We start from the raw sequence: 22247 nt of genomic DNA, 5'->3' as shown, positions 1-22247 counted from the left end.
AAGCTTCTCTTGAAGTCCCATTTATTGCAAATAGGTCTGAGACGACCGAGTTCCAATTAAAGTAGGCAAAGAGAGAGAATTGCCTGGGAGGAGAGTAAATAGAAAAAGTTTCAGAAAATATTTAAAATGGCACAATGGGTGATATCCAGAGTTATGTGCAAAGCACAGCAATTTTAGGAACTTATGTTCTAACAAATAATGAGTCATATTAATAGATATATTTGGAATGTTCTTCAGAAACCCTGAATAATTCATGTTTAATACATTTATACAAATGAAAAAAAATCATCCTGAAAAACTCGGCTTTAAGAAATCAGCACCCTGTAATGGAATCTATGTATTTTTTAAATAGAAAAAAAAAATACTTTTGAAATTGCCAGAATTTCTCAGTGATAGGCACAACATCCCATATTTTTCAAGTCATAAATATGAAATATATCGGATAATTCTTTCATAGAGTGAATAAGTTTGGCTTGAGCTTCCTGTCTATTACCCAGTTGGAGAATTCTCGGACCCTGGAAGTAGCAAACGTCTTTGCTACTTAGCAAGAGTCTTTGTCACTCTTGATTCTGTCATGGGGAGTATTCTTTCTCCTGGGATTATCACAGACATAAATAGTGCATCGCTATCATGTCCTCATTTCAATAGTTGATCAAAGTGTTAGACGTAGTGACTCTTTATTTCAGCAGGACATCGAGCCAAAAAAGAAAAAATCTTGTCATTTTCTTGCTTAGAGTAGGAAGACAGTCAGACTACAAGATAGCATATTTGGCGTCCTTGCTGACTGCTCCACCGTCACCAAGAGCTTTTGCCTTTGGTGGGGGGTTAAAGGTACGTATTCGAAATTCTTGTCAATCCTGGGTGATAATATGTTGAGAACTCATATTTAACATAGATGATACACGTAAGTAGCTAATATGTTACATAATACAATCAATTTTTAAAATATCACAAAAATCTTCTATTTTTCTCAAAACTGTACCATAAAATGCAACGGGGATAAAAATGAAAAACCAAAATATATCCTTAGGTTTCAAGTATCAACTAAAACAACAAGAGCAGGGAAGAACCTTGCCTCCTGGCACTTCCTAAGGTTTTATTTCATTCAAACTCACTATGAGCCAATGCTTGTGTTGTTTTTAATAATTGACAAACACTATCTTCTGCTGAATGAGCCTCTATGAAGCTAAGGTGGGTAAACAACTCAAAGAAGGTAGGCTCACGGAGAGCGCGCTGGTCCCACTGTGGGTTGCAGTGTCTGTTCTGTTCTGGGTGTTGTTGGTGAGGAGAATCATCCAAGGGAAGTGACTCGCTGAGATGCACGAGCAGCTAGAATCATGAGACAAAGTCAAAGGAGAAGCGGCATCGTTTATCTTAGAGATTTTGCTGTTGTTTTGTTCAAAATGTGGTGACTGCCTTAGACTTACGTTGGTGATATGGATTGATGTCTGAAAGGTGAGATTTGTTTGTTAAATTGTAGGGAAATATTTGAGTGAAATTTAGGAAAATCCTGTGGCTCACAAGATGTGTGATTTTCCCGGGGTGCCTGGGTGGCTCAGTCAGTTAAGCTTCCGACTTCAGCTCAGGTCATGATCTCACAGTTCGTGGGTTCGAGCCCTGCGTCGGGCTCTGTGCTGACGGCTAGCTCGGAGCCTGGAGCCTGTTTCAGATTCTGTGTCTCCCTCTCTCTCTGGCCCTCCTCTGCTCACGCTGTCTCTATCTCTCTCTCAAAAATGAATAAAACATTAAAAATTTGTAAAAAAAAAAAAAAGATGTGTGATTTTCCCAAACTAAATGGATTGCCGTTGAGGATACAGGCTCTGGCTGGATGGTGGTCAGTTTGAAAACGGATCATCATGTGGCATGAATGGTGTAGGAAAATATCTGTGTTTCGTAGGGAATGGACTGCTAAACTTCAGAGGTTCCATTCAACTCTAACCTTGACTGAGTTCTAGGAGTCTAAAATTCTGCTTGTACAAGAAATGGTGAATTATATCATACTGTGCATATGCCATTAGAAGTATTTCTATTTGAGCTGAAAGAGTTTTCGTACATGTACATAAATGATCTCCAGAAGTCCCTCAAGTGGGTGGACTTTTCAGTGTTGAATCTGGAAACGCATGGCATTCTTCCTCCGTAGGAGGGAAGCACCCTATTCTTTATGTTCCTGCACAGCGAATGGCTTATCATTCTCATGTAAGGGACGGGTATTATAGCATTCTCTGTGATCATCTCATACATTTTACAACAAGCTTCGATTAGAACAAATTTATCCTCTGTGTCATGTTACCTATGCAGCGTTTTGATAGTCTTTTTCTTGTTTTATTTTTGGCTAAAACTGGTTGGAAGTCCACCATTATATGCCAAAGATCAAAGTCATTGTGTGATGAAGTATGTGGGTGTGGACCAAGTCTTTCTGTATTGAAATCAAAGTATTCCAAATAGGAGATGAAAGTTTCAAAACCATAAGAAATGAACGTCAATCAGTGCTACTACTAAGAAATGAGTGGCTTAGGTCTTTTTAAGGACTTTAGTGAGGAAAAAAAGGAACACTAGTTAGGGAGTTTCAAGTTCTGCCAAATGGTATTGTTTTATTCAATATTGGTGGAGTATTTTGCATTACATTTTGTTTTCTTGATGATGATAGGTATATATATATAATATATATCTTCATTCTGTCAATCATCTATCTATATGATATATGCATATATATAGTTTATATGAAATATACTCTTATTTTTAATTATATACTGCATGTATAATATTAATAATATGTATTTCTCTAATCTTACTCCATACACATCCACACACATATGGAGTAAGAATTACCAGTGTGAAATCAATGACCAGCTTTGTCTCACTCAAATAATAAGAAATGATTTTGATGCTTTTCTTGGTTCCTTGATTTATTTTTTTTGGTTTTTAACATTTATTAGGTAGTATCTCCAGTGCAGTGTTGAGGTGTGCTTGTAGTATATTCAACAATATTCTAATATCTGTCAAAAGGTCTCATGTTGGGACCATGTGATGTATTTTTTGAATAGAGTTGACACCCTATGTTACATTAGTTTCGGGTGGACAACTTAGTGATTTGACAAGTTTATCCACGATGCTCTGCTCACCACAAGTGTAGCTACCCTCTGTGCCATTACATCGCCATCACAATATCACTGACTATATTCTTTATGCTCTGCCTTTTATTCCTGTGACTTAATCAGTCCATAACCGAAAACCTGCATCTCCCACTTTCTTCACCCATTTTGTTCATCCTGCCAGCCCCTCCCCTCTGGCAACCATTAGTTTGCTCTCTATATGTATAGGTCTGATTCTGCTTTTTGTTTGTTATGCTTTTAGATGTTAAAGGAGAGTTTAAGGATTATCTATTCTAATCCCAAACATTTTGTGAATTCAAACAAATTAAGAAAAGATCCAGGGAGGTTAACTGACTTTCTTTGCACACCCTCAACCCCATGCTTAGTGATGGAACAGTACCTGGCAAGGATTGAAGGCCTGACTCTGAAGCTCATACGTTCTCTTGTGGATGACTTTGTCACTCGTAAGGAATGGACAGAGCTCCCTGTTTCTAAAGATGATGATGATAAAGATGATGGTAACAATAGGTAGCACTTACATATCACTCATAGTGCTCAGATGTGTCAACGCTGGCTTATGTGCTTTTCAACTGGAATTTTGATGCTTTTGTCCTATCTGCTGCACCTTCTGTCTACATGTTGTACAAACATGCTATGATCATACAGCACTCCACTTTCCCATGCCCTACAAGATTAAACTCACGTGAAAGTATAACAAGGGACTTCTGCTCTGGAACATGCTAAGCTAGAGACAAACGGATGCTAACTTGTGCTTATTTGTTACACATCAATAGAAAACTACTGCAGATTTGGGTACTGAAAGTGGGGTGATGCTATAACAAATGCCTAAAATGTGGAAGCCGCATGGGATCAGGCAGTGGTCATAGGTTGGTCGAATTTTGAGGAGCATGCTAGAAAAATGCCTGCATTGCTTTAGATGGCCAGAACAAATCTAGACTCTGAGGGCTGCTGGGGAGGTCTGGGACAGAACGGAGGAGTGTGGTTTTGGAAAGTGGAGGAAAGGGCATCCTTGTTTTCGCAGTGGCAGAAAGCTCAGTGAAACTGTTTCCTGCTAATGGACCGACACTGGCCTCATGACTAAGTAAATTACTGCAGAGGGTGTTGGCGGCATAGCCTAGAATCCCTTGCAGCTTACAGTAGCTCGTGAGAGGGGAGGAACAAATCGAGGGGAGAACCCATAAGCAATAAGCCATCAGGACCCGATGTTTTGGAAAACGGCCAGCCTCTTCGGGTGGCAGAGATGTTAAAAGTCAGAAGTGACTGCCAAATGCATGGCAGGGAGATGAGCCTGAATGTGTGACTGTATAGTCTCTGCTAAATCACCAGAGGCAGCAAAAGAGCACAGTGTCAGTAACAGAAGGGCCCTTTCCAGAGGCTGACGGTGTGCCTCAAGGATTTTCCGGGCTGGAGGATATCCAGGAGGACAAGGGCACCGACCCTCGGCCACCTCGGAAAGAGCCAAGGGGAGACACAGGAGCGCATCAGAGAGCTTGGGTGAGCATCTGTCTGAGAGCAAAACCCAGTGAATTTCAAGCCAGGGCCATTGGGTTCTTGAGAAGACCCCTTCAGAAGAAACTCTTTTGGTTTGGACTGAAACAGGCAGAGTATCAATGAGGAGATGTCATCAGAACCCCCAAAATCTTGTGGCATGAAGCCATCGGATAAAAGTGCCCAACTGCAAACTTACGTCACCATTCTTAGAAACGAAGAGGGACTCAGTGCAGCACCATGAGCCTGGAGGGCGAGCCCACCGACAGGGTTTTTCCTAGAACTTTAAACATAGTACATTTCCCTGCTGGACTTCAAAACTATTATGGATCAGAGACTTTTATTTACTCTCCATTCTCCCTATTTCCAACCAGACTCTTTATGGCCACTATGCTGTGCCTCTCCCACCATCGTGTGATGGAGTGTTGGGACAGGTGACTTGTCTGCTTAGTTCTGGGGTTCCACAGATAGAGGAGAAATGCCCCCCCCAGGACTACAGTGTAGACTCCTGTAAGGACTGCACCCAGGAGCCTCTTCTGCACCGCATTTAGATGGCTTAGGTGTGAGGTTTGGGACTTTGAGTTGGTGCTACTGTGTGATGATACTCATGGGAGCCACATAAAAGGGAGAATCTATTTTGCATCCATGAGAGAAGTGAAGCACTGGGGGCTAGCGAGTGGGCAGTGATAGGCAATGATGACCCCAATATTTCCACCTCTTGGTGTATAGACCTTGTACATACCTCTCCCCTGAGTTCAGGAAGAATCTGAATATCATGGGATGTCACTCCATGATCATGTTACATTTCGTGGCAAAAGGAATTTCGCTTACATAGTTAAGGCCCCTAATCAGTTCAATCTGAATTAATCAAAAGGGAGACTGTCTTGCTAGGTCTGAGTATACACAAAAAGAATTGGTAATAGTCTTTAAGCCCTTTTAAAAGAAGGTCTAAAAGGCATGAATGGAAGAAGTCTGAGGCATTCTAATCTGTAGCAAATAGTCCTGATGGCCTCGAACGAGCACACTGCTGTTGCAGACTTTGAGTCTGGAGTTCTCTCTTTTCCAGCAAGAGAGTGGATGCAGAATTGAGTACGAGAGAGGCTACTGTCCTGGAGGAAACAAGGGCCCCAAGTAAGAGTCCTTTCTCTGTGTATATTAGGATCAGAAGGCTTACATATGTGATGGAGGTGCAGAAAGAGACAATAAAATAGTGATCGTTAACTTGTGTGTGAGAGCAAAGGGGTTTGAAGGTGTGCGGTGTTAGGTGTTAGGGTCAAGACAAATCAAAGTCCCACTGGTGAGCAGATGGCCATTTACTGCAGGTTCCAGGCACCATGTCTATTTATTTTAACTTTTCTAGGGGCGAGGACACAGAGAACACGCTATTTCAGGTTAACAAGACATTTTTCTCACTAATTAGCCATGGGCACTTTCGCCTTGTAGCTGCTTTCCACTCTATGCTTTGTTTTACTTAATGATTAATCCTGGGCACTTTCACCTTGCCACAGCGGCTTTCTGCCTCTCCTGTTCTCGGACACTTCCATCCAGTGGTGACTTTCATCCCCAAGGGTTGTTAACCCATTGGTGCAAGCTCAGAGAATTCTTCAATTTAATCCCCACACACCGCCATGTTGTAGAGAAGACCATGGGGCAGAGCATGAGGATGACTTTAGGAGCTGAGAATGTTGCCCAGCCGAGAGCCAGGGAAAAAGGGGGAGCCTCAGTCCAGCAACCCAAGAGACTGAGTGCTCCTCATGACCTGAACGTAAGGCAGTAAGGTTGTAGTAATTGGATACTCCTCAACAGAAAACCAAAACACCTACTGTAACGACATGCACTTTTGAATCCAGTAGGTAATCCAGATGTCAATCTGTAGATGTCACTTACATATATTAACTACTATATTATTACTATTAACTGGTTATTGCTGTTTCTAGATTCAGTAGTTGTGGAGATTCGGCAAGGTAGAATTGTAGGCAATATCTAAAAAATAATCACTCCAACATCAGCTTGACCCTAAAAGTTGAGTGACCGCTATGTTATTAACCTGGTCACCAGTGTTTTCATTTTGACACTGATTTGTACCACTCCATTCGCCATTTTGTTCCTTCAGCTGACATGTGAGCGCCCAGCCGCTGGCGGCCCAGAGACGGTCCTCTTCCGGTGCTGCAACACACCCATTCAGACTGAATTCCAGGGTGTGACTCACTTCAGAACATGCTCCTTTACATCTGGTACTCTCCTCCACACCCTTGCCACACACTTCCTAATTTACTTTAGTAAATGATCCATGGAAACACCGTCTTCTAAAAAGCCTTATTCTTTTCTTATAGGGTCTTTTTTCCCTCTCTCTCCAGCATTTCTTTATGTTAGTAGGATTTCTACTACTTTGGCCACAGTGATCAATTACTATTTCACTGTTTAGTTTTCTTACTGTTTCTTGTCTGGAGCATACTTTGGGATGCCACCTGTCTCTTGTGTCCACAGTTTACATTCTGCCTTCCATACTGGACATTCCCAACTTTGAAATATGCAAGTAAGATTGTCTTATGACCTCAATAAACCAAATTTGGTGGATCTGAAGGGGGAAAAATTACAGAGAGGTTTGATTATAAGTGTAAAAGTGCACTGAGTTCAGTAGCTCTCTGAGAAGATGCACCAAAAAATGTTGATGATCATCAACCCACAACAATACTGTTTAATTTGCTCTCTAGAAAAAGCAAGTCCAAACACATTTACAGGTTTCTGGTAAATCATAGGATTGAAGGCATTGTATTTACTTGCATTTCACCAAGGAGAGAAAATGATCTTCGTTACAGGAAGCGATGTTATAACACAGACTAAAATGTTTGAGATCTCCATGCCTCACTGCTAGGAGTTGATGTGTTTTAAAACATTGAAGACTAGGGGCGCCTGGGTGGCTTAGTTGGTTGAGCGTCCGACTTTCGCTTAGGTCATGATCTCGCGGTTCGTGGGTTCGAGCCCCGCGTCGGGCTCTGTGCTGACTGCGAGCTCAGAGCCTGGAGCCTATTTCGGAGTCTGTATCTCCCTCTCTCTCTGACTCTCCCCTGCTTGCGCTGTCTCTCTCTCTCTCTCTTAGAAATAAATAAAAATTAAAATAAATAAATAAAATAAAACATTGAAGACTATTTATTAATACAGGAAATATTTACTTATATCTGTCATACAGCTATGTAAATACCAGGTGGCATATATTGAAATATCACTAATACACAAAATATGCTGGCAAAATTGCTGCATATGTGTCCTATTTTGGCACCTCTTTCTAAAGTAGACATAAAACACTGTATGGATATGGAATGCATCATATATATATAAATATACAAAATTTAAGATATGCATTAATATAAAAACATAATTAAAAGAAAAAAGAAAAAGCTGAATTGAATAATCAGCAACATAAACAGCAGGGTAAACATTTTTAAGTATAAAGAATAAAGATTGGGGCGCCTGGGTGGCTCAGTTGGTTGAGTGTCTGACTTCAGCTCAGGTCATGATCTCACAATTCGTGAGTTTGAGCCCTGCACTTGGCTCTGTGCTGATAGCTCAGAGCCTGGAGCCTGCTTTGGATTCGGTGTCTCCCTCTCTCTCTGCCCCTCCCCTGCTCACACTCTTTCTGTCTATCTTTCTAAAAAATAAATAAACGTTAAAAAATTTTAAAAAAGAAGGGGCGCCTGAGTGGCTTAGTCGGTTAAGCGTCCGACTTTCGCTTAGGTCATGATCTCGCGGTTCATGGGTTCGAGCCCCGCGTCGGGCTCTGTGCTGACTGCCAGCTCAGAGCCTGGAGCCTATTTCGGAGTCTGTATCTCCCTCTCTCTCTGACCCTCCCCTGCTCACGCTGTCTCTCTCTCTCTCTCTCCTAGAAATAAATTAAAAAAAAATTACAAAAGAATAAAGATATATTAGAGAAAATTATATAAGCAAACCAAAAGAAAATGGGGCAAATAAAATGAAAAATTAATTCATAGAGAAGCAGAAATGGCCTTTTGGTATAGGAAACATACCTGTCTGTGTTAATGAACAAAAAGATGTAAATTCCAGTAGGATTCAGACCTGTTTTTATCTATCAAATTATTAAAAAAATAGCAATAATAAAATGCCCAATTTTGTAGATGGTGTAGTGAAATAAGACTATGCATGCTCTCTCCTGTTAATCTAAAGCCCTAAACTAAAAATATATGTATTAGTGACAAGTATGTTTAGAGTCATTTAAAAAAAGAAAATTAAGTGGCTTGGAACCTGCATATATTCTTTCAATTCTTTAGATGTTGTCAATTCAATTCTTTAGATACAGACACTGAGTTATGTGAAAAAAATAAAATTCTAAAAGCAAATATCAAGTGAAATACATGTACAAGTATAGTTTAGTAAGTGTATGAGGTAAATATTTTATATAGAGTGTCTGTTATGTATGTAATGGGTGTGTGTAGAAGGCAGTCCATTTAAGGTAGCAACAGTGATTAATTTTAGGTGATAAGGTTCTTTGATTCTCAGTGTTTTATGATTTTTCTACAATGAACAGTTATTGTTTTGGTAAACCTTTTTTTAAAAGCAATAAATATAACTTTTATATGACTTTCTAAAGAAATTTAGTAAATCCAAGAAAACAAGAATATAGATGTTCTTTTCTATGTCGGGAAAATGAAGACTCATCTATGATGTCAGAAAATGGTAACTAATCAATAGAGTTTTCTTGAAGGTGTTAATTATGCCAACAGGTGAGGACAGGTCACTATCTAAAGACCTGTTCCTTTAGACTAAATAATCACCATGACCTACACTAGAATTTCTCTGCATGTTACCTTCAAGACACTCCCACCTGATGGCTTCTTTATGGCATAATGCATGCTGATGGCTAAGCCTACATGTTTCTAATGTCCTTAGAGCACCAGAGGTGACATCAGTCCCTCCTCCTCTGGGTGGCATGAGTGAATCTTTGAGTTTGCTCTAATTTTAAATGATGTAAGTAGTTAGAAAATGCTGCTATTGACCATTTCATAGCGAATCATGACTTATGAGTTGCAGGGTGCTCTGGTCGAAAACCACTGGCTATTCACTTCAGAGATCTCACTCTTCACATTTCCATTTTTGACCTTTCCTGCCCCTGTTGTGGTGGTGTGTGGCCATAGCTACATCTCCAGGGGCTGGTGGATCATGTTCTGATTCCTCTGAGAAATTAGCTACTAGGTGTAAGTAGGTATATTGGCTTCAGTCCTATTGCTGCCGTAACAGTGCATTTAGTGCTTAAAACAATACGAATTTATTATTTGAAATAGATGTCACTGGGTTGAAACCATGGCGTCAACAGGGTCACTGTCTTGGGAGGCCCCTGTGAAGCGTACATTCCCTCACTTGCCCCATTTTCTAGAGCTGTGCTCTTCCCATTGAGTGGGTTGTAGCTCTTTCTCCTTGAAAGCCTGCAAGGTAATATCTCATCTCTTTTGGCTTCCTTGTTATATCACATTCTGTCCCTTGTTGCTCCTCGCTCCCTCTGTAAAGATGCCTATGATTACATTGGCCCCTCCTGGATAATCCAGAAGAATCTCCACATTTTGAAGTCTTTAACCACATCTGCAAAGTCTCTTTTGCATATAAAGAAACATTCACAAATCCTGGGGCTTGGGATGTGGGCATCTGTGGGAGCCATTATTCAGCTTACCACAGTAGGTTCCTACTTATTTTATTTGTTTTTATTAAACTGTTAAACTCTTCATCTAAAATTATGAAAAAAATAATTTATTTGACTTGAAGACCAAGGGCACACAATGTCAAATGGTAATGGTGTCTCTGAGTATATGTTCTTTTCATGCCCTACTACTGAATACCTTTTTTTCTATATAATGAAATTATTTAAAAATTAAATATTTTTATTACTATAGGAAAATTACAAGAGAGGAATGCATCATAAATATGTAAATACAGAATTTTAGCAAGTATGCATGTGTTTGGAATTCTAAAACTAATGTTAAACATTTTATCTTTTAAGTAAACTTTTTTAGAGTAGTTTCAAGTTTAAATAATGTCAAAAGATAGGGGCTCCTGGGTGGCTCAGTTGGTTAAGCTTCTGACTTCGCTCGGGTCATGATCTTGCAATCCGTTGGTTCGGGCCCTACATTGGGCTCTGTGCTGATGGCTCTGGGCCTAGAGCCTGCTTCAGATTCTGTGTCTCCCTTTCTTTCCATCCTTCCCCTGCTCACACTCTGTCTGTCTGTCTGTCTCTCTCTCAAAAATAAACATTAAAGCAATTTTTAAGGTGTTTTATTGGTAAAAAAAAAAATCAAAATAGTATGAGAATATATGTAAGAGTACGCATTTGGTTCCCGTCAATGAATTCCTCTCCTTTTTTACCTATAACACCTTGACTGTAAGCCTCAATTTCTTTTCCAGAAAATGAAGGAGAGATTATAGATTATCTGTGAGCTTTAAATATATGTGTTCAAAACAGAGCAAATGGTAAATAGTCGGTGATAACTATGGTGTCTACTAATGGGATAAGAACATACTGAAACTTTTATAGTCAGGAGTTTCTTAGTCTCAAATATAATGAGAATTTTGAGCAAGGGATAATAATGTAAAATTGTTTAGCCAGGCACCTACCCTTCCTCCTTTCTAAGCGTGTGATTGAGTCCAATTGTGCCATAAGGAAGATAACTATCAGCAGTATTTTAACATTTGAAGTAATATTTAACTCAAGTTATTTTTAAAGTATGTCTACAGATGTATAGGTTCGTGAAATAATCAAAATTTAAAATCAATTTTCTTGAATCGTTTTTAGACTAAAATTTTTTTTATTTAAATGATGTTGATTTCTATGTATTTGTTGAATGACAACATTTTGCAGAATTTTCATTGAAATTATTATTATTATTATTAATTATTATTTGAGAGAGAGAAGAGGGTGCAGAGGGAGAATAAGAATCCCAAGAAGGCTCCACACCCAATGCAGAGCCGGAAGTGGGGCTTCATCTCATGACTGTGAGATCGTGACCTGAGCTAAAATCAAGAGTCGGAGGCTTAACCAACTCAACCACCCAGGCACCCCTCATCAAAATTTTAAGATCAATGTTGTCTTAGTTAAGTTGTCAGTCTGCCAGGGATCTTGTAGACAAGAACAAAGGCAGTAAATTCCTTGTAATTTTTGGAGGATTCCTTGGGGATAACGTTTATTGATCTCTTTGATTCTGACTTTACAGCTGTTGTAGTTTATGTCTATCACTGAAAATAGACTGTATCTATTTGTTGTATGGAGACAGAAAGTGATTATTCTGAATTGTAGCCTTTGAACGATGGGAATCACAAAGTTGAGGTTATGATGGTCCATTTTTCTCTCCACTCTAATCATTATTTACCTCAGTTCCCACTTTTGGGACCTGGCATGTTCGACAATGAAACCAAATATAAGATCTTTAACAGAACAGCATGCTCAACTAACCAGCTGTCCAGACATGTACATCAGTCCTGAAAACAAACCCTGAGACACAAGTCCGAGTACTGATAATAATTAAACTACAGACCCCAAAGAAATATAATATCCCCTTTATGGTGACTATAGTCCTATCTAATTACAGACAATGAATAAATCATCATGTAGCTGACCCAAAGCAGACATTATAATTATAGTATAAAAATATATGTTCGTTCTTGGAATCAAATAGAATGGATACGAGCATGACGTGGCTTGTGTCTTATGTGAGGAAAGAAATGACCTCTTATCTGTGGAATATAATTTTCTCATGAAGATGCTTTTCTTTTCGTAATATGATGTTCTTTTTGGAACAGCAGCAATATGCATTTCTAGCAGAAAGATTGGGGGAATCTAATAAATGCAAGTGGGATTAAATTGAAATTTGTGAATAGATTTTCTTGTACTTAAAAAAGAGATTAAGATGCATCTTCATATTCCTGGAAATTTTGACAGATAACTGAGTCACAGTGGAACATAAGAGTTTTGGAGACAGATATTGATCTTTCAAAAAAAATATATGAAGATGATAAAGGAGATGAAGAGAAGAGGCACAAATCTATTTCTGGCCTCAAATCTGGTCAGCATTTTTCAAATAAAATGTCATTTTCTCTAATTGCATAGCCTGAAGGCCATTTTAAGTTTAAAATATGGTGGCAGGGGAAAATTTTCCACTTATTTGGGGAAAAACAAAACATCTGTTTTAGGGACAATTATGATGGCCAAATATATTTATTTTTTTACATCATATATTTCTGGAATTAGAATATCATGATTAAAATAATACTGAGCAAGCTATGTGCTTTTGAATCCAGTTTTTGAAGGATTTGAATTCCTACTCAGATGCTTACTCATAATTGATATCTCTGATGTGTTAGCTATTTTCTTCCATTCAATTCATTTTTAAAAGTTTAGCTATTTCTTACAAATTAAAATTACTGTCGGATTGAATGGGAAGATGGCACTCCATGTCTGTCTTACTGTTGTAGAACTTTGGTTCTGATATCTGTCAGTCGATAGGTATTTATTAAGCACCTCCAAAATGACATGTGCTATTCAAAGCCCGAGTGATAAAGCAGTAAACAAGACAACCCCTTTGTCTTACGTTTTTATGAGAGGAGACGAATGACGCATAGGTAAGTGAATTACGGAAGATAAATTTAAGTCCTAATAAGTATTTGGAAAAACAACAACGTAGAACATGATGGAGAAGGGTGTGGATCTCAGTGTGCCATGGTTATGGTGGGTGACATTGGAGTTCAAGAGGTAGCTGGGTCGAGAATTTGGATGAGCACAAGGGGTATTGAGGAGTTTGAGATTCAATCTCTTAAAGGAAGGTTTTGGAGTGTTTTAAACAGGGGTGAGCAATAGTTTGATTTATACTTTAAAAAAATTTTTTTAATGTTTTAATTTATTTCAGAGAGAGAGAGAGAGAGAGAGGCAGCATGAGCAGGGGAGGGTCAGAGAGAGAGGGAGATACAGAATCTGAAGCAGACTCCAGGCTTTGAGCTACCTGTCGGCATAGATCCCAATGCAGGGCTCGAACCCACGAACTGTGAGATCATGACCTGAGCCGAAGTTGGATGCTTAACCGACTGAGCCACCCATGCGCCCCTGATTTATACTTTTAAATGACCAACTTTTCTTTGGCTGCTGTGTCCATATATCTGATATGGAAAAGCAGGTGGTAAAAAATGGCCATGAGCCACTTGTACCAATGGAGACTGCAACAAGAACTCTCGGTAGATAAATAGATGGTAGATAGATCAGTAAATAGACCACATATCATTAGATCAATATATAGATAGATAATACTAGAAATGGATAGTAGGTAGATAATAGGTGGATGAATAGATGACAGATAGATAGATGATAGATAGATAGGCAGACAGATAGGTAGATAGATGATAGATAGATAGATAGATAGTAGATAGGTAGACAGATAAAGCTGACACAACTAAAGGCTATTTGGATGTGGGTGTTGAGAGAGAAAGGACTGAAGAATGACCCTAACCCTTCAGCCTTAACAGCCTTAACATTAATAAGTCATGGCCCTTATTAATAACAGGAAAGTGTGTGAAGGGAAGAATGAGGTGGGGAAGGGCTGGTTAAAGAGGAGTAAGCTCATAACTATTTCTGTGCCATCTAGCCATGTTTCATTTGAGATTGTACTTAGAATCCCAAATGGAGAAGTGATGTCAGAATTTGCTGGTATGCTAGAAATATGGACCTCAGATGCGAGTCAGAGCTGGAAGGGTGAGCCCAGGAGAAAATAGAGGGTCAGAAGCTTTGCATCTGACTAAGATCCTCTTGGATAGAGAAGAGAAGGGGCCTCCCATGACGGCCCTAGAGACCTGACCACACGCAGTGTTCTGAGAGGCAGAGGGAAAATTGCCTCTGTCACCTAAATTGATTAAAATTATTAGAGAACAAAAGTAACTGAGTTTCCAAGTGTGGTGGATTTTGCTTTTTAGCATAAATTCATTACTTAAATACATAATGCAGCTATGTATTACATTTACATACTTATGATGAATGTAAGCTCTGTTTCCATCTCTCAGGCACAGAGAGTGGTAGGCTCTGGAGCATCTCGACTGTCAGAAAGTTTTAATAAATCAATGTCTTCAATGGTGATAAAAGTTGGATTCAAAAAATGAAGCAAGGACATGTTAATGTGCTCTGAGCTGTCTCCTTATCCTGCCGCTGCTGCATACATTCCTGCGACCATTTCCATTCCAACTTCAGATTGGAGAAGGAATGAGGAAGAAAAATGAGCAGAGATAGAAGACCCAGTGATGTGAGTGTGTGAGAGTGTGTGAGTGTGTGTGTGTGTGTGTGTGTGTGTGTGTGTGGCAGTGCCCACACAGGCAGTGAACTTTTGACAAACTTCACGTGAAACAAGTTAGAAGAATCTGAGGGAGACAAGAAGGAGGAGAATGTGCATGGAGAGAATGAGATTTGGGTCAGGTGCTGGGAGACGTGAGGGAGCCTTTGAGCTGTTATTTAGACGACATAATTATTAAAAGAAAAATAAGATGAAGCATCACTTCTGTTTCCAGATTTTCTTGCTGAAGTATCATGTTCTTTGGCTTTGAACTAACCTAATAATGATAGTTTTATTAACCACAGAGCACAAGTATTTGAAATATCAGTGTTTCAGAGAGAAGTCTCCCAGTTTTTAATTTCCATTTTGTTTTAACATTTCCTGAGGACAACATTTAGTGGATTTCTGAATGCAATAGCCAAGATATGGAAGCAGCCCAAGGGTCCATTGATGGATGACTGGATAAAGAAGATGTGGTGTATGTATACAATGAAGTGTTACTCAGCCATAAAAAAGAATGAGATCTTTCTATTTGCAATGACATGGTTGGAACTAGAGAGTATTAGGTTAAGTGAAATGGGTCAGTCAGAGAAACACAAATACCATATGCTTTCACTCATGTGTGGAATTTAAGAAACCAAAGGGATGAATAAAGAAAAGTAGAGACAAACCAAGAAACAGACTCTTAACTACAGAGAACAAACTGATGCTTACCAGAGGGGAGGTTTGACCAGAGGGGAGGTTTGAAATAGGCGGGGGGGGATGGGTGAAATAGATCATGGGGATTAAAGAGCACCCTTATCATGATGAGTGCTGAATAATGTATAGAATTGTTGAATCACTATATTGTACACCTGAAGCTAATATAACACTGTATGCTAACTATACTGGAATTAAAAACAACTGAAAAAAAGAAAATAATAATAATTAAAAAAAGCAGTCAGGGAGAAATGACCCTAATAAGTGAAAAGGAATTTTAGTGACTTTTGGCATTAAAAAAGTCATTATAAATTAAAACAATTTAATTACAAAAGTAGGAACAGTATTTATAAACATATGGCACAGTACTGAAAAATGATCAAACATTCATGAATAGACTTTTAGCATTATAGCACTTATGGTTTATGATTCTTTGTTAAAATTTTAAGTAAAATTTCCTTTACGTTTAGTGTTGTGACTGCCATTCTTTCTCTTGTCCTCCCTTACCCAATTCAAATATGCTCAAAATTATTTTGGTGGTTTCTACTAAAGTTTTTGTTCCTTACAAATCAGCAACATAGAGGTATAAATGTCTCAGACGCCTGTAGGATTTTTAACATCAGAATAGAGCGAAACGCTATCTCAGGAAATATGGTGCATGCCTGCCACCTAGTGGTGAGAATGGGAACATGTGAGGATTTCAAAACCACCCAAAAGAAAGCAATGAATTCAGTGAAAGACGAAGTTCACTAATTAGCGTTAAATAATATAGTTAGTTACAGATGTGATGTGAAAACTACTATGTTACTACTTAAAATATGAAAGATAAAATATATTTTAAAAAGTAATATTTGGTATTTTTTTCATGAAAAGTTAAAAGATTTTTCCCAATTACAACAACAGAACTCTATGTGTGTATGTATACGTTAGTGTGTGTATATATATTTTAAATATTAGTTATATAATGAGAGCCAAGTGTAACTTGTGAATATCTTAGAAATAGTCATTGTCAACATTTTGGCTTATTTCCAGTAAAATTTTCCACATGAATCTTTGTGAGTGAGGCTTTATAATTTACAATGATCTGTATCCTCATTTCAACCCCAACTTTATACCTTAGTAATTTCTCATACTATTCTCTATTCCCTTCAGAAAGAAGAAGTCTGTCACTATAAAGTATTAACCCTGGGACAAGACTTCTCAAGATTTTGCTTTTGCTTTTGTTCTTGTCTGTGTATCAAGTGGTAAACTAATGAAGTTGGGGTCATCTGGATTAAATAAAGTTAAATAGGCTCCATGGCACAAAAGGTCTGTGAACAGAGGTTCACCAAGAGCTGATATATGGAAGTGCACCATACTTCTTCATCTTACTTACTAATCCACAATACATTTCTTCCTGCTAGAGCAAAATGTTGCATTAAATTTTGTGTTTCCAAAGAATTTGTCATGAAACATTTGGATAAATGTCCACTTACGATACCTTAAATTGAAATTTTAAAACTGGGTTTAAGGTACCCATAGATACTCTCAAATTCTGCATCTGTGTATTGTGTTTCTCTGTTTGGAAAATCGCGTCACTCAGTACCCTCAATTCATAAGATCACTAAGCACTTCAAAAAAATATGCCTTGATTTTAAAGTGGGACCAAAACATTAAGATCTATTCTTGTCTTGGCTTTCCAAGATGGCGTCTGAATATTTCTCTATACAATTTGGAGTTAGAAAATGCATAGTATCTTCATGGTCTTGTTTTCCTGTGAATCAAGTAGTATCGTAACCATCTCATACATCTAAGCCTTCTTCTTGTAAAGCAGTACAAAACCTTGTTAAAATCTGCATTTGCCATTGTATTTAATATGCATACAATCTATTTTCTGTTTCTATTTTAGAATTAAACTTCACCAGGCATGGGTATAGCAAAGGAATATACTCCCCAAGATCTTTAAATCACTTAGCAAATCTCTGTTTCAGGAAAGCCCTGAACGTATCTTAGAAAAGTGCCTCCTAAACTTAAAAAAATGGGAGGCCTGGGTGGCTCGGTTGGTTGAGCGTCGACTCTTCATTTCCGTTCGGGTCATGATCTTACGGTTTCATGAGTTCGAGACCCGCATTGCGCTCTGCACTGAGACTGCAAAACCTGCTTGAGATTTTCTCTCCCTCTCTTCCTTCCCCTCCCATGCTTGCACTCTCTCTGTCTCTCTCAAAATAAATACATAAACTGAAAAAAAAAGTGTCTTTTTTGTGTAGTTGCCTATAAAACATGGAGACTGTTTATAGACTTGCTTTTTTATTTTTCCTTTTTATACGTAAATACTACAGCAACATAGAATCAAAGCGCTTGGAGCTTCAGGGTGCACCTGGGTGGCTCAGTTGGTTAAGCTTCCGACTTCAGCTCAGCTCAGGTCATGATCTCACGGTTTGTGGGGTTCGAGCCCCGCATCGGGCTCTGTGCTGACAGCTCAAAGCCTGGAGCCTGCTTCGGATTCTGTGTCTCCTTCTCTCTGCCCCTCCCCTCTCATGCTCTGTCTCAAAAATAAATAAACATTAAAAATTAAAAAAAAAAAGAGAGAGAGAGAGAGAGAGAGCTTGGAGCTTCAGGTTTGTGGTGTATTAGTGAATATTGTCTTCACATTTAAATACATTACTGAATTCGTATAATTGCTTTTGAGAGAGAAAGGGAATAAACACCTTCATTTCTGCAGGCTGTGAAGTTCAGTATTTGTATTACCTATCCTTATGTTACTTCACGTAATATTAGAAATAATTTGAAGCCCCTTTTTGACTTGTAGAGGGGGGGTGTCCTCTGAGCATTTGCAGTGGGGTGTTTGTACATGAATGACAGATGCTGTGGAAAATACCAGCTTGGAGAAAGATATGCTAGGGAAACTGGGAAGATAAATATTCCCCAGACACTGGTGTGAAAGTGATGTTTCCTGATGCACTACTTTATTTCCCAGTCTCTTACAGGTGAGTATGAGCTGGACTGTTACCAGGCTGGTGCAGACGGCTGTGGCAGTCCGTGTCCGTCTGCTTTGCCTGGTCGGGTCCCAGGAAGAACTGATTGTTACATATTTTAAGTATTACCCCTACATGTAACAGCTTATAGATCTACGTGCTACAACCCACTTAGTTAGATTATTTCTCTTACAGTGTTGTATTAGCTAAAGAACAGCTGTGCTTTTTTGTTACCCAAGAGGGTAAACACTTCTGTGCAGAACTAACTCCTCTTTCTAGACTCTGTTTAATGCACGCTCTTATGTATGAAATCCATCTTCCTTTCTTCCCAGCCTGCATTCCCATTTAGTGTCGACGAGAGGTCTGTGAATGACTGTCCTCACTTTACAAATTAGGAGATGTAATATTAGGTCGCTGAACTTGTCTACCCTCTATCTCCTTAACACTGTATGTTTTATTTGTTGATTTAATTTTGGGTAATTATTGTAATTCAAGAACAGCTAACGTGCTTATACGTTGGACAACAGCAGTTACAGTTTTTAAGGATCGATCACATTTAATTTTCCCAGCTGTGGGTGGTAGATGAGATTGGCACACCCTCCACACTCCTTCCACCTCCCCCCCCCATGTAGATGTAACTGAAACTGGGGAGTTTTAAGGCACATTTGCTCAAGTTGCACACAACCCGGGAGTGATGGATCTGGGTTTCAGTCTCAGACATTGTGAATCCACGGCTCCTGTGCGACGTTCCCCTTCCAGAGCGGCTCACACTTACACACCCATATGTGGCTTGCACACCCATCAGTGACACTATCCTAAGTTCTGTGCATTGTTAAATCACTTAGGTAAGTATTATCCTTATCCCCATTTTACAGATGTCATAACTGAGTCTTTCCTTAGGGATTATCACTCCTTGCATCCAAGACCCAGCTCTGCCCACAGTAGTATTGTCAGGACCCTTCCATCCCAGTCTCCTACATAGCCCCCTCCCCAAAAAAAAAATGCTTTGCCAAATGTATCTGTGTTGGTGCAAGGAACAGTTAGGTGTTCCTAACTGTTAGGATATGTTATGAAATCAAGAGCAACACTGTGCTTGCACACACGACGTTCTTTTGGCTGACTAGAATGTTCCACTAGTTTCTGTCTTTTCTTTCCTTAAGAATAAATACTAAGCAATGCATCTGGGTAATAAAATGGTGACATTCCATAAACCCTTCTACTGAAGCGAGATGGAAAGAGCTGTAGTCATCGTACCTAAGCACACTTTAAAAGGAGTTCAGAGACAAAAAGCCATGGGCATAGTTCCTTCCGTGTCATTTTTCAAAGCCAGTAGGAAGCCCTATTTGCTAGTCTGATAACAACAGAAAACCTCCTTCCAGAAATAAGTAGACTCTCTGATCATGGAAACTGTGCATGTGAGGTACTCTGAACCGCGAGCATCGTTTCCTTAGCTGCCACGTTTTTGTGAGTAAATCCTACCCGTCACTTGAGCTTCTTCCAGGTAATTTTAGGAAATAAGGAAGCTGGTTTTTAAGAGGCAAGAGCTTGTGACAATGTACATCGAAGCTCTAAGCAGAACGAGTCCTCTGCTCACTGGGAGAATGTGTCTTTATCAGCAATCATCAGAGAGCCAAGGAAATGATGCTGAGATATAGTCTCTGAGTCCATCACAAATCCGAGTTCACCTGGAGGGAAGGTTAGTCTCCACTAGTCGACATACCTGTTCTCGTCTTCCTCTTTCTGGGAGACTCAGGTAGCGCCCCGGATGGAGTTAACCTTTTGCTCAGTAGTCAGTTAAACGCATCTGTGGAACATTTCCCATAAACCTAGAAACGTTAAACCATATAAAAGATTAAAAACGACAAATTTTAAAAGGCATTGCCCTTAGTCTCAAAGAACATGTGGGGAAAGATGATAAGCATATGCTAAGTGCTAAGCTCTGTTAAAAATTATAAGTATGATAGGATTTAAGAAAAAGATAATTCTCTCAGTAGCTTGGAGTAATATTTCAAAACTGTACAGACAATACGGTGCGGATATGATTTGGGTAACAGCGTGGAGAAAGGATATTCCAGGACAGAGAGAGAGAAGGCACTGTGTTTGGCCACGGAGCCACGGGGATCAGGTGTGTGCTGAGGGTTACGGGAAAGAAGGTCGGTATGCAGAGTGAGTCCAGGTCTTGAAAACACAAGAAGAACGTAGCCTGCTTTGGGAAGCAGGAAGGTGCCATTTTATCTTTTCAGCAGGAGATAGAAATAAGAATCTTTAATGAACCTTTGCATTTCTGCATTTATTTTTTTTTAAGTTTATTTATTTATTTTGAGAAAGGAGAGAATTCCGAGAAGGATCTGCACCGGCAGCGCAGAGCTGGGGCTGAACTCGTGAACTGTTAAAATCGTGACCTGAGCCGAAAGCAAGAGTCAGACTACACTTAAATGACTGAGCCACCCAGGCCCCCTGCAAATCTGCATTTATAGGAGAGAAATATTCAGACATACAATAGCAAGAAGACTCAAGAGCCACTATCTTACTTTTGGCGTTGTCTATGAAACAAAATTTAGTTTTGTTCAAGGAGTGTAAGTTGTAATGCATTTGTTTCTTAGCCAGGGCAAGATTTGCTTTTTTATCTTTGTTGTTTGCGTAGCAGTTCTGTAAATACTGGCAATAGTAAGAAAGAAGAGATGGACTAGTACCTGCAATAATGAAAATTTTAAAACGCGAGATGATCCCAGTTAAGCGGCACATTTGCCTAATCATTGGATGTAAAGAAGTGTGTCAGGAATGTGATTTATTGGAGTCCGGATTACCTGTCACATTACTAGTTAAATCGCCAGTGTTTAAAGATGACTGATACTGGCACATGGGTTTGTCGTTTATAAGACATGTTCATAACTGTGAAGCAGCAGAAATAAAAACAAAATCACATCGGGAGAATTTGGAATTCACATTGTGGTGCTCTTACCAGTATTCTGTTGTACTTCATTCAGTTACAGAATGCAGAGTCATTTTTATTCACATACTTAAAATTGTCAAAGCTAACACCTCCTATTTAATAGCAGTTGGGGTAATTTTTCCAACTCATCCTGGAAGGGCAGTAAGTATTTACGCTCTCTTAAAGATATACTTTACTTCATGGATAACTGCATTTTCATTTTTTTAAGTTTATTTATTTATTTTGAGCATAGGGGAGGGGCAGAGAGAGAGGGAGAGAGAGAATCCCAAGCAGGCTCTGCACTGACAGCGCAGAACCCAACATGGGGGCTCCAACTCAGGAAGAACCATGAGCTCATGACCTAAGCCAAAATCAAGAGCTGGATGCTTAACCGACTGAGCCACCCAGGCACCCCAATAACTATGAATTATATATATTTCTATATATATAATTTTACTATATTTTCAGAACTACCACAGTCTCTAAGGACTTTTTTATGTTTTTTCACTAAAGCATTTTATAGCCTCTCCATTTGCAGAAAACTCCCTTCTTGTTCTGTGTACACATTTTGACAACATTCATTATCTGCTTAATAGACCATATCTGTTCTGCAAGAGCCATTATGGTTGACTACAGAAATTTAAATTTAGCTCCTCACTAAAGAGCAGATTTTTGCAATAATATATCAGATCATTAAAGTTTGTTATAAAAGGCTTACGTGATGTTTAACAAGTCACTAGCCCATGTTAAACGT

At 39.1% G+C, this 22247-nt stretch overlaps 1 protein-coding gene across 7 annotated transcripts in view; it reads left to right on the top strand.

Annotated features, from left to right (window-relative positions):
* NETO1 (neuropilin and tolloid like 1) overlaps positions 1 to 22247 on the top strand; it is a 125216-nt gene that overhangs the window by 77064 nt on the left and 25905 nt on the right. The window lies entirely within an intron of this gene.

This window comes from Crocuta crocuta, unplaced genomic scaffold (genome assembly GCF_008692635.1).
Source record: "Crocuta crocuta isolate KB4526 unplaced genomic scaffold, BGI_CrCroc_1.0 scaffold101, whole genome shotgun sequence".
Lineage (NCBI taxonomy): Eukaryota > Metazoa > Chordata > Mammalia > Carnivora > Hyaenidae > Crocuta > Crocuta crocuta.
This window is presented reverse-complemented; position numbering and strand designations above follow the sequence as displayed.